A 12,387-nucleotide genomic window follows, 5' to 3' on the forward strand; every position below is an offset into this window, starting at 1 on the left:
TGTAAGGGTTGATAAGTTTATTTAAAAATTCTGAGAGAGAAATCCAGCTAATTTGACCATGAAGAAGGGAATGAATGTCCTCCATCTCCTTTACCCTGTACCATATCTAAACTTAATGTAATCACCTTGAATAAAATTATGGTCACATTTAAAGAACAGACATGGTTAGACTTCTGTGGATCCCAGTGGCATCATTAATATATGGTCTTCTCTGTTGTTAGGGAAAAATTCTGCTAGCACTGGTTATTAACTCATTGTTAAGTTAATAACTACTTTCAGGTTAATATGTTTTGAATTTGTGGGTGACAACAATAGTATTTTTTGGTGGAAAATCTTTTAGAATTCCTAATTTACTCTGGCTGATAAATAGCCCTACAAGGTTGAAGTGGATGCAAGATCACATCCTGAGTGATGAAGACTGAGGCCTGTGTTAGGAAGAGACTATCTGTCTGTGGGTTGGTACACTTTGTTTTTATACTTTTTAATCTTTGTGTTGATTGAAGACTATTCTGAGAAAACTGGACCTTTCTCATGTCTTGGAAAGTAAAATGTTACCACATATAAGCAAAAAACTGCAAAAACTTTCTACCTTTTTCTGCACCTGTATTGCAGCATTTTTATTTTTACAGCTCTAAAGAAAGATGCAGAAAATCTAGGGGTACTCTTCTGAATCTGCACATAATTTTAAATGATGTTTTGGAATGGAAAGTCTTGTAAGAAAAATACTCGTAAAATCTGACCTTGTATACCATTATATTTATGACACCACCATTCACTGAGGGCACAGCACAGTGATTATAAACACAACAGTCAGAGTTTAATCATTCCCATCAGCAGTGATTTCACTCATCCTCAGATGTCCTTAAATGTACCATCTTCAAGCTGACACAGCATAATCTACCAGTATTGTGCCTATTTCAGAAATGAGACCCTCGACTCTAAATTGGGCTGCTCAGCAGCTTGCAGCCCTAAATTTAAAATAACTAAAAGAAGCTACATGGTCACCATATAACTCCCAGTATAATGCTCTTCTCTGCTAGAGAAAGTACCCAGGCATGAAAAACAGTTCAAAGTAAGATTAAATGGAACATAAAACAGTTGTTTAATCAGTTGCATTTGTGCTTGCAAGTCAGTAAGTATCACTGACCCAGCATCATTTTGGAGGATCAGATTTGCCTATAAGATCTGAAACTGAGCACTTGACTAAGTATAGTCAGCAAAGATCACACAGGACTCTGTAGGAGAGTGGAGTTCTTTTCCAAGTTAGCTGTATCCTAACTTGGATGGTTGTACTCAGCCTTCTTACATTTCTGCTGATAATTGACAGGAAATGCTCTAGGTTTTAATCTATTGGTTTAGGATTTTTCTGTTTTGGCTTGGTTTGGTTTAGGGGTTTTTGTGGTGCAGCTTTATTTTTTTCCCTGCTGTGATCTGCTAGAAGTAGTTTGTACTGCTGGTACAGCTGTATTTGACACACATTGATGAAAAATCAGTTGAAGATAATGGTGTTGGATTGTCAGGTTTATATTTGAGTTAGTAGATGTGAAAAATGGATGCTCATCTTCCTATTTGCATTTGGAGTTTGCACCTGCAAGCAACTGTTGGGCAATAGTTGACTTACTGGCAGATCTGGTTGCTGTCATTTACTTTGACTTAGGAATTTCAGTTTCCCTAATTTTTAGTGTGGCTCAGGGGATGTGAACATATGTGGTGTTCAGTTAACTGAAACTGCAAACAAACAAAATTGCAGGTGAAATAATTTGCCTGAAGAGTTAAAATATTTGGAACATACCCTTTGACATGACTCTTAAAAGACTGAACAAGATCTCAGTGTGGAGAGATGCCATTTGTGAATATGGCTCATAAAAAAGTAGATAATCTTCCTAGTTTAGGGTCATTATACAGTATAAAATAGTTATTAGCAAATTAATGAAAAGAATACACACAGCAACAATGCAAGAAGAGAGTCCAGATGAAACCCCAGTGTAATCACTGGACCTTAATTGATTTCATATGAGCTATTTCTATCTCCACTTAGTAATTTATGTGAGCGCTTACAATAATTTTGTGAAATCACTCTGATAAGCACTATATCAAAAGGTTTGATAAAACAATGACTTTGTTTTACTAAATTAAGAGGATTTTAACATCAGAATTGATTCTATTTTATGAACTTGGACTTTGATGAAGAAAGGAATGCAGTTTTCTTACCAAAAGATCAGAATTGTTGTATACAGCTGGAAAAGAACATTCATAAGGGCATCAAAGAATAATATTGTGCTCTGTCTTTTGTTAATACAGAATGTGGAATTCCAATTTGCATTTGCATCACTTGGCAAACCTGCGGTAAAAACAAACTCAACACGACCATTCCTCTTTTTTAGGATATTTTGTCTAGTTGTATTACCAGAGATCTTTGTCAGAGATCTTTGCTTGAGGTCAAAGAGGCCATTGTATTGCCTGTATTCATAAAAGGGTAAATAATCTAACAGGACATAGAAGATTGACATGGGTTGAAGGTGTCTCCTTTAGTCTTTGCCAGTTCTTTCCAAATTGAATGCAGATGTATTTAGGGGAAAACTGCTGACGACCGCAATAATTTCAAAATGAAGACATAAAACCAATGACAATAATTTTAACCCAGGTGATATAAATAATTGAAATTGATTTCTCTTAAACCTTTTTAGTCTCAAGGAATAAGTGCAACAAAATGAGTTTAAACAAATTAGCAATAAAATATTTTTGCTCATGTCCAAGGTTTTAGCTAAGGATCAAACTTAATAAAACCATTGCCACCATTCTGTTCAGCACTAAGAAATACCTTTTACCCATCCTCTTTGCCTCCTAAAGTATGGTTTCCCCAGAACTCTTCCAGTCAGTAGTTCACTGACAAATAAAAAGTGCCATTTATCCTTCTTGCCCGATGAATGTTTGTATTGAGTCGTTGCAAAATTTGTAAAAGCAGGTGACTCCTTCACACTTTGCCTAAAATTCAGATAGTTCATTGAAGTTTTTTAAGCATATCACAGGACTGAGATACATTTCTTTTATCAATTAAAAAAAAACAACATAGAAACTGATATGAAAATTCTTTAATATGGAAGAACTCTTCAAGTGCAGCACCATGTGTTGTTTGCTCTCTATATGGTGTACTTGCCACCTTTGTCTTGAAAGTAAGGCTTTTATATATTGCTTAAGAAAACATTTTGTGAATCACATTTGATCCAGGGGCCGCATTTTTCAGTTTATATAGAAAACACAAAAGAAATGAAAAAAAGTTGATCTACCCAGATTCTAAAATGAATGATGTATCTGCACCTAAACTGCCAATGCTCAAAAAACAAACTTATGTGAGGCAAAAATTCCAGAGGTAATCAGTATTAAAAAATCATCTGATGCTAGTGGCTTTCTCTTTGTCTCCAAGTCATTAGGGTAGACTTGCCTGAAATTCTTATAGCAGCACTTTGTAAGAGAAGACAATATTTAACCATAAGCAGCAAAAGAAAAATAGGAGTCTCATTTCTCCCAGTGTAACTCTGACACCATGCTGAATATTGTTATATTTTTCACATCACAGTGGCTGTTGAACCATGTGAAGCAGATGAAAAGAAGGGGGGAAGTACATGTAGCACCAGCTGCAGACAGCCATCCTTCACACATGTACACAGGGGGGTTCCTATCTGAAATGCCTGTGATTGCTTATCTTATCCTCATGTGAGAATGACCTAAGCATGGACAACACCACCTCAGAACTGGACAAAAAATTGAAAACTTTTTTTGATTTCTAAGCTCTCCTTGGAATGAGGGGGAGTGAAGAAAAAATACCCAATTTACATTAATCTGCTCTTTATCACAGGGTACAGAGTAGTCTGTAAAAGATAAATGTTCACATTTCTCACCATCTTTGTTTCAAGCACACCAGGTTAAATTTGAGTCACAGGAGTCAAACAAACATGCAGAGTTGCTTTTTCCTCTATAAAAAGTCCCTTAGATAGCAACTTCACAAAATATAATTATATATGGATAAGTAATCTCTATCTACTCACAGACAACTAGTAAATGGGAGTGGTGTTTTAAATGTAGAGTACTTCAAATCAATGCTTTTTAATGTCATTTGACTATTTTGCCTATGGGCAAAACTAAACTATAACACATTGTGAGCAAATATTTTTACCATCTGAAGCATAGCCCTGACAGCACAGGATAGCAGGCTCTTCAAAGGTTTTGGGAACCAAAACATTAAATCATGTCAGAAATCAGAGTAACTTGACCTAAGTACAAAGAGAGTTAACAAGTTCTTCCTAAAATGGGAAGAAACCTTCTGTAGATGGAGGGATCTTTCCCTTGGGTTCTAGTGTCATGGGGTTGAGATGAAGTTCAAAGTCAGACAAAGTCAATATCTTTGACCTTCCCTTAGTAAAATAAACACTAATGGTGAGTGTCAGTAACAGTTCAATAGCAATGAATGTTTTTCTTAAAGGACAGGGTAGAGTCAGGGACTTTGCTCTCCCTTTCTGAGGGTAAGCTTGTTCCACTGCTGGAAGACTGCAATGTAAGTCAGCTCAGAAATGGAATTATGTCAATGTATCAGCATGGCAAGAGTAGGTCCATGGACATGGAAAATGAGGAAGGACGGATTTGGATCTTCTCAGTCTTGAAGTTACTGAATACAAAAGTCAACTTTTTGCCTTACATCTGTATATCATGAAAGAGGAAAATCTTTTGAGAAGTTATCCCTCCATACTGATTCCCTACCTACTTTTTCTTTATCATTTGCTTAAACAAGTATTTCTTCATGGTGATTTTTTCTGAGTTGGTACAAAGGTTTGACATTGACATTTTTGTAGAATTTCTTCTATGCCATCTGCCATTTTTGCTTTTCACTTGCTACCTTTAATTACTTGCTTTTAATCGCACTTGATTTTTACTATAAAACTTTCATGTAGATCTTCTGAAACCATTTTGACTCTTGCCTTTCTAAGATTTTGATTTACCCTTACATTCAGTAAGTAGGAATCATCTTTCTCACTAAATTTTAACTGCATTCCAGGATTTTGGGATATTTTTTTTTTTGTTGTTTTTCCTGCAGTTCCTCTATAGCCATGACCTGTGCCTGTGCATCTCACTTATAATACAAAAGGCCTTCATCAAATGGTTGTTCCAATCTCAGGAGGTAACTATGTCTGCAATACTTCTCAACAAATGGAGACCAAATGACATTGCTGCTGCATTCAGTTCTTTCTGGTAGCACAAATGCTGTCCTCATACTTAGAGTAGTTCTAATCTTATTTCTTTATGGCTGCAGTCTACACCTTTCTGAAACAAAAGGCCTGTTCAACAGCAGGACACAGTTTAGGGCTGTACTTGCTTTCATGCTACATGGAGCCTTTGTTTCTTGAAAACAAGAGTTGTTTCCTGCTTTATTTTTCTTTTATCTTACAATCTCTTTGAAACTGACACTTTTTGACTTCATGCTGCATATTCCTGTGAGGTTATTCTTTACAAGTTCACTACTGTAGTGGTATTGTCTTGCTTTTCTTCCAAGAAATTGATTTGGCTTCGTGCTGCTACCATAGAATCGCTGAGACTGAAGTCTCAAAGCATGGTCAGCTCTAAGCTCAGACCAGGCTCCTTGGGGATTTGGCCAGTTGGGTCTTATAAACTTCCAATAACACAGATCATCCAAACTCCCTGGGCAACCTGTTTTGCTGCTGTTCCACCCACTTAAAGGAAAAGTTTATTATGGCTGAACTTCTTGTTTCAATTTATATCCATTTTCTTTTGTCCTTCTGCTGAGCACTGCTGAAGACAGTGGCTCCATCTGCTCAGTTACCTCCACATAGCTGCTGCCAGACTGGTCTCAGGTCTTCCCCAAACCCATCTCTGCTTCAGTCTGAATAAGGCCTATTCTTATCCTCTTCTCAGAACAAATGCTCCAGGCCCTGATCATCTTGATGGCCCTCTACTGAAGTCACTCCATTTTACTGGTGTCTTTCTTTTATGGGGTAGGGTGTGTCTGAGGAAACTGGATGCATTACAGTGTTCTAGATGTGGCCTAAAAACTGTCAAGTACAAGTGAATAATTGCTTCTGCTAATACATCCCAGGAAGCTGTCAGCCTTTGATGTGAAGACATGCTGCTAGCTTATATTCATTTGGTCTACTAAGGCCTCAGGTCCTTTTCTGCACAGCTGCTCCTTGCCAGTATCCCAGTAGGCCCAGCTTGTATCAAAGATTTCTTCCCAGTTGAAGGATTTGGCATGTCTCATCGCTGAAATACGACTGGTGCATTTCTTCACCTGTCTACAATTTTCTCCAACTTTTTCCAGCTTATTCACTTCCAGTCAAACACCATAGGGCTTCCTCACCTTCTGTGCAGTTGGGGTTTCAGCATCTCTGCTGAGTCCTTGTGATCTTCCCAGACACTCCCTGATCTTTGTTCCACATCTCCTCCTCGACAAATGCGTGGCTGCTGCAAGTGAGGACGTGGTCTCCCACAAGGTCAGCCTGTAGGCTCCCTCCAGAGCCCTGCCAGGGACAAGGCCTCCTCCTTCCCAGATGCAGCTGCTTGACATTCCCAAATCAGAAGGTAGCCAAGATAAAAGACGCATTCCTGTGTTAGTGTAAACAGCTGAGTAAGTATTTAGCAGTTAATAGATTTGGTAGAAGAAAAATTGAGAAATAGCTACTCTTTCCCAGCAACAGTCACTCTAAAGTTTGTAGAAGACTGTCTACAGCTCCCCAAAGATGTTAGAAAAATATCTCAGAAGACACAGAAGAAGAGCCTGGAAACTACTCTGCAAACTATCTAGTCTCTCAGCTTCAGTTTTGCATATTTTAACAGTTCTTGTTTATGTTAAAATCACATTCTCCTAGAATCTTATTCTCTATTGTGGGTCTCTTATTCTTACTACAATTCAGTCTTGAATTATGGATTCCATAAAACCTCAAAAATTACATATTTAATTCGAGCATCTCCAATCTGTTGTAAATGCTTGAAATGTTTCACCCTCTCTTTAAGTTTTCATAAGAAACTGATATATTTTAAAACACTTCCTCACTAGGAGTTCTGTTTTCCTAAAATATCTGTAGTACTGGATGATAACTGCTTTATGCCATTTCACTTTTCTGGAATAATAAATGTTTCTCATACCTCTGGCCGAAGAGTACATAGATAAAAAGGAAAATATCTTCTGCTTATATTTTTTTAAAAATTGATTTATTCATCCATATAAAGATATAAAACTCATGCTCAACTTTTCTGCTGTATTTCTGAGGATTTTTTACTGTATTTAATTATTTATCTTATTAGCTACTAGGCATTTAATAACTTACCACTTCAAATTTCATGTTTAAAGAAATTATTCCTCCATTTCTTTAGACAGTGGTCTGTGGGAGACTTGTGTCAGATTGTGTGACAACATAATACCATAAAAATGTTGTGAAGGTGATAAATAGATATCTAAGCAGACCTCTCACAAGAAAAAAAAAATAAACTGCAATACTCGGGCAGGACTTTATTCTATTCCAGGCCTAAAAAGGTTATCTGTTTAGTGCAAAGAGATGAGATAGAAAAAGACACAAAAGGGCGTTTAAAGATGCAGATTTAGACTCTTGCCTGAAATTTTAAGCAATAAACTTACACAGCCCAGAGTCAAAAAGAAGGACAGCAACTGATCCAGAAACTGATGTCAGATTTTCTGCTTTGAATAAAATGAACTGGTCACTAAACTGTATTCTTGAATATTTAGAAACTTTTTCAGTTTTAAATTTAGTTTATTTAAGTAAAGTTCATTTGGGCACAATCAGGTCAAACATAATTTAGAAGACTGTTTTTCTCACAGGATTTGAGTATGAAGGAAGAAGGTGAACATCCTTCTAGATTGCTGAAGTGTATGTAACACATGGTCCTTACACAGCTGGTGAGCGAATCAAGCAGGGAAGGGTCCCCACTGGACCTGTTGTTTTTGAACAGAGAAGGATTGGTGGGTGATGTTGTAGTCAGAGGCTATCTTGGGCACAGCAGTCATGAAATGAGTGTTTTCAGCTATCAGAGAAATAAAAGGGGGATCAGCAGCCCTGCCACCTAGGACTACCACAGGGCAGACTTTGGCCTGTTTAGGAGACTTGTTGACAGAATCCCTTGTGAGGCTGTCCTGAAAGGCTAAGGAGTCCAGGAAAACTGGACATTCTTCAAGGAGGAAATACTAAAACACAGAAACAGGCATCCTCATGTGAGGAGTGATGAGATAGCGGGGAAGATGACCAGCCTGACTGGACAAAGAGCTTTGGCTGGAGCTCAGAAAAATAAGGAGAGGTTCTGACCTTTGAAAGAAGGGGCTGGCAACTCAAGAGGACTACAAGGATATTGTGAGGTTAAGCAGACAGAAAATGGCCAAAGCTCAGCTAGAAGGGCCAAAGCTCAGCTAGAACTTAATCTGCCTAGTATCATAAAAGACAATAAAAATGTTTCTATAAATATAAAGCAACAAAAGGAGGGCTAAGGAAAATCCTCTTGTAATGCCTTCTTTGCCTCATTCCAGAATAGCATTGCAGCTGTTTTCTGGGTACTGAGTCCCCTGATCTGGGAGACAGAGATGAGAAGCAGAATGAAGCCCCCATAAACCACGGGAAAGTGGTCAGTGAACTGCTACACCACATAGATAGACACAGGTCTATGGTGCCAGATGGGATCCACCCAAAGGCTCTGAGGGAGTTGGGGCAAGTGCTCTCTGAGCCACTTTGCATCATTTACCAGCAGTCCTCGCTAACTGGGGAGGTCCCAGCTGACTGGAAGTTGAAAAATGGGACAGGATGATATTGTTGTCTATTTAGAAATCAGTAAAGGTTTTGGTACCATTTCTCACAGCATTCTTCTGGAGAAATTGGAGGCTTGTGGCTTGGATGGGCAAAAAAACTGGCTGGATGGCAGGGCCTAGAGAGTACTGGTGAATGAAGTAATATCCAGTTGGTGTCTGGTCACAACTGGTGTTTCCATGGTTCAGTGCTGGGGCCAGTTCTGTCTAATATCTTCATTGATGACTCCAATATCTTCATTGATGATGGATAATATCATATCCCATTTAGGTTGCATATTAAGACAAAATTTTTCACTGAATGGTTTATCAAACTTTAGAACAGGCTGCTGGAGATATTTAAAAAACATGTAGATGTGGCACTTACAGACCTGGCTTAGTGGTGGACTTGCCAGTGCCGGTTTAACAGCTGGATTTGATGATCTCAGAGGTCTTTTAGAATCTAAATGATTCAATGATCCTATGCTCCTAAAATGAATACTCTAAAGGTCAGGAGAAATACTGCAGAATATACACACCCATTCTCCAAAATGAGTGCCAAGTTGCTATGCATCTTTGCTTTACATAGAAAAAGAAATATTAGAAGTGTTGAAAGTGACATAATGCTAGAGTAAGAACCTGATTGGCAGATGAGATATGTTGAACACCCACTAAAATATTATTCTTTTTCATTTCACTACTCTTCAAAGTTCTAAAAAGGATGCTTCAATCCAGCAGAAATGAAACGTGAACTTTGCACTTGGAGTGAGAAATGTTGCTTTTTTTAGTATTGATATAAACTGGATTTTTCAACTTCATTTTCAATTATAGAGATGCTTAAAACACCATATAAAGATACTACATCATCAAAGAGCTACGAGAGAACAAAAAACAAAAAAGCTTATGGTTGATTATGATGATCACACGACAAGCACTGAAGACACTACTCTGATGCTTAAGGAGATTTTGTTTTATAATTTATCTATCCAAAAAAATTAAGTACTGATGCATTCATCTGTTTTCTTTATGCTGGTTATGATAAGATTCCTAAGCAATGTCCAGAGCACTGAAATGTGACAGAATAACCAAAGGAAACTCTGGAAAATAGATGCCTGAAATGATAAATACACTTAGCCTACTAAATTCTTAACCCTTCTGCTTCCCTTCTCTGTGACCAGTGGTTTCTGCTGATGTGTCAGTGAGAAGAATACTGATTTTATCAGTGTCTCAAAGTGTGCTAATTACCTCATTTCTAAGAAATGTTATATTATGACTGGCAACAGCTCTTTAGCATCCACTCTATTCAGCAGGAATTTCTTGGCAGAGCAGAGCTCTTGATAGATGTAATTAGCATTTCCTCCCATTATAAATAATCGTTCCTCATTTTCTACTAATTCTTTTCTAGGCTATTGATATATTTCCAGTAACAACAGACAAACCTGAGCAAATTGGGAGTATCTTTCTTACAAGGATAGGCTGTGGAAGCTGAGCCTGTTTAGTCCAGAAGGAAGACTGAGAGGGCACCTCATTAATGCATGTAAATATCACAAAGGTGGGGGTCAAGAGGATGGTGTCAGACTCTTTTCAGTGGTGCCCAGTGATAGGATAAGGAGCAATGGCCATAAACTAAAACACAAGAAGTTCCACCTCAGCATGAGGTAGAATTTCATTACCTGAGGGTGGCAGAGCACTGGAACAGGCTGCCCAGTAGCGGCGGAGTCTCCCTCTCTGGAGACATTCGAAGCCCATCTGGACTGTTCCTGTGTCACCTGCTCCAGGTGACCCTGCCTTGTCAGGGGGGTTGGACTAGGTCACCTCCAGAGGTCCCTTCCAACCATAACAATTCTGTGAAATTGTTTCATGAGTCTTCCATATGCCAGTTTTGTCATTGTTGCCACCCAATCATGTGCCATTGGCCAAACAGTATATTAAGGCTATTAATGTTTAGGTTTGGTGAAAGTTATATTTTACCTTGTCTGGAAAAAAAGAATAATGCTGAGAATATGATTGCCCATGTCCTACTTATTTTATCTTCTTTGTTTGAAGTTTTGTCTTTAGTACAGTTTGAAATAGTGGATAGGATTCAGTTGAAGATTAAGCCACCAAAAGTGCTGTCTATATATAATCTGTGTGCTTAAACCTCCAGTGTAATTGACAGATATAGTCAACACAATCAGTGATGTTCAGAGTTATTCAAGCAACCTTCCAGGGTATGTGTCTGATGTGATTTGAGAAATATGAATGCATGAGGTTTTCTAAACTTTACTGTGCTTGGAGATACAGGACAGGAAAAAAAAACACCACATGCATTTTAGACTTCAACTGTATGAATCATTGTCGGCCACTACAGATATAATATCAAAAGTATCTCAAATCCCAGGCAGGTATTGTCAAGTTATTCAGAATTAAAATAAATTGTAATAAATATTTCAAGCTTAACTGCCTAATATTAGCAATCTACATAAAATTATTTTGCTATAAATATGCTATTCTTAAATTACAATTCAGCATTTATAAATTCTTAATTCATTTACTAAAATAAATGTCACTCAACATGATGAAGTTCATCCCACTTTGTTGAGCAATGGGTAATCACCCATTACTCAGAAATTACGGATTTATAGTCTTAATGAAAGGAATACACTGCCGAAGAACCATGACTATGGTGAGTCATCATTTTTATTGTGCAGTGAAAGTAAAGATGCTACATTTAATAAATTTATATCCTGTTCATTTTGACCCACACCTTTGTACACTCAAGCCTTTGTCATAGGCTTATGGCCCAGACAAAATCTAGATCTTATGCTAATATATTATATTGCCATTTCTCCTTTTCTTCCTACACATGAACACTAGTTCTGTGAAAATATAAATATTTTCTAGTGAAACCTTGAAATCTAGACCATTTCCTAGAACTGAGTCTTTCAGAAGATAAACTGAGTTATTTTTCTTTCTTAGTTTCTCCTACATTCTTTTTCATTCTTGATTATATAACTTTTCTCACTGGTAACATTTGCCGACATTAAGTACAAGAATTATTGCCCTTTATTTTTTTCCAGACTGCTCAGTAACCATTTTGTGGGCATCTTGGCTGGCACATTCTGTTCTTAATTCGGTTTACAGATATTTTGACTCATTCCAAATCTTACTAATGCTCTTGTCTCTGGCCCATAATGGTCTTTTATCACAGGTCTGATTGTTTGCTTTGTATTTTAGGAGATGGCTGAAGAGTCAGGAAATAGTTCTTTTTGTGTATGTTGTAGATGGTTCCATCCACTTCTTAATTTTCTCCTTGCAGATGTCTTTGATGTGTTTTTTCTTCATTCCTCTTCATTTTAGACATTCCTCTCCTTGGCACAGACCTTCATGAAAACTTCAGGGTGGGTTCATTAGTCTTGTTTGCTAAATTTCATTCCATCTCTAGTGATTAACTCTTCCAGAAGAAAACTGAACGCACATGTGCGTGTGATTGTCTTTGCTATCCGACTTGTCAAGCCTGAGAGTTACTATCATGTCTTCACTATTTGCAACTCCCTCTTGACAACTGAGCAGTACAACACACTTGGGGTGAGATACTCTCACGCCCAAGAACC

Source organism: Melospiza melodia, chromosome 1 (genome assembly GCF_035770615.1).
Source record: "Melospiza melodia melodia isolate bMelMel2 chromosome 1, bMelMel2.pri, whole genome shotgun sequence".
In the NCBI taxonomy this organism is placed as follows: Eukaryota; Metazoa; Chordata; class Aves; order Passeriformes; family Passerellidae; genus Melospiza; species Melospiza melodia.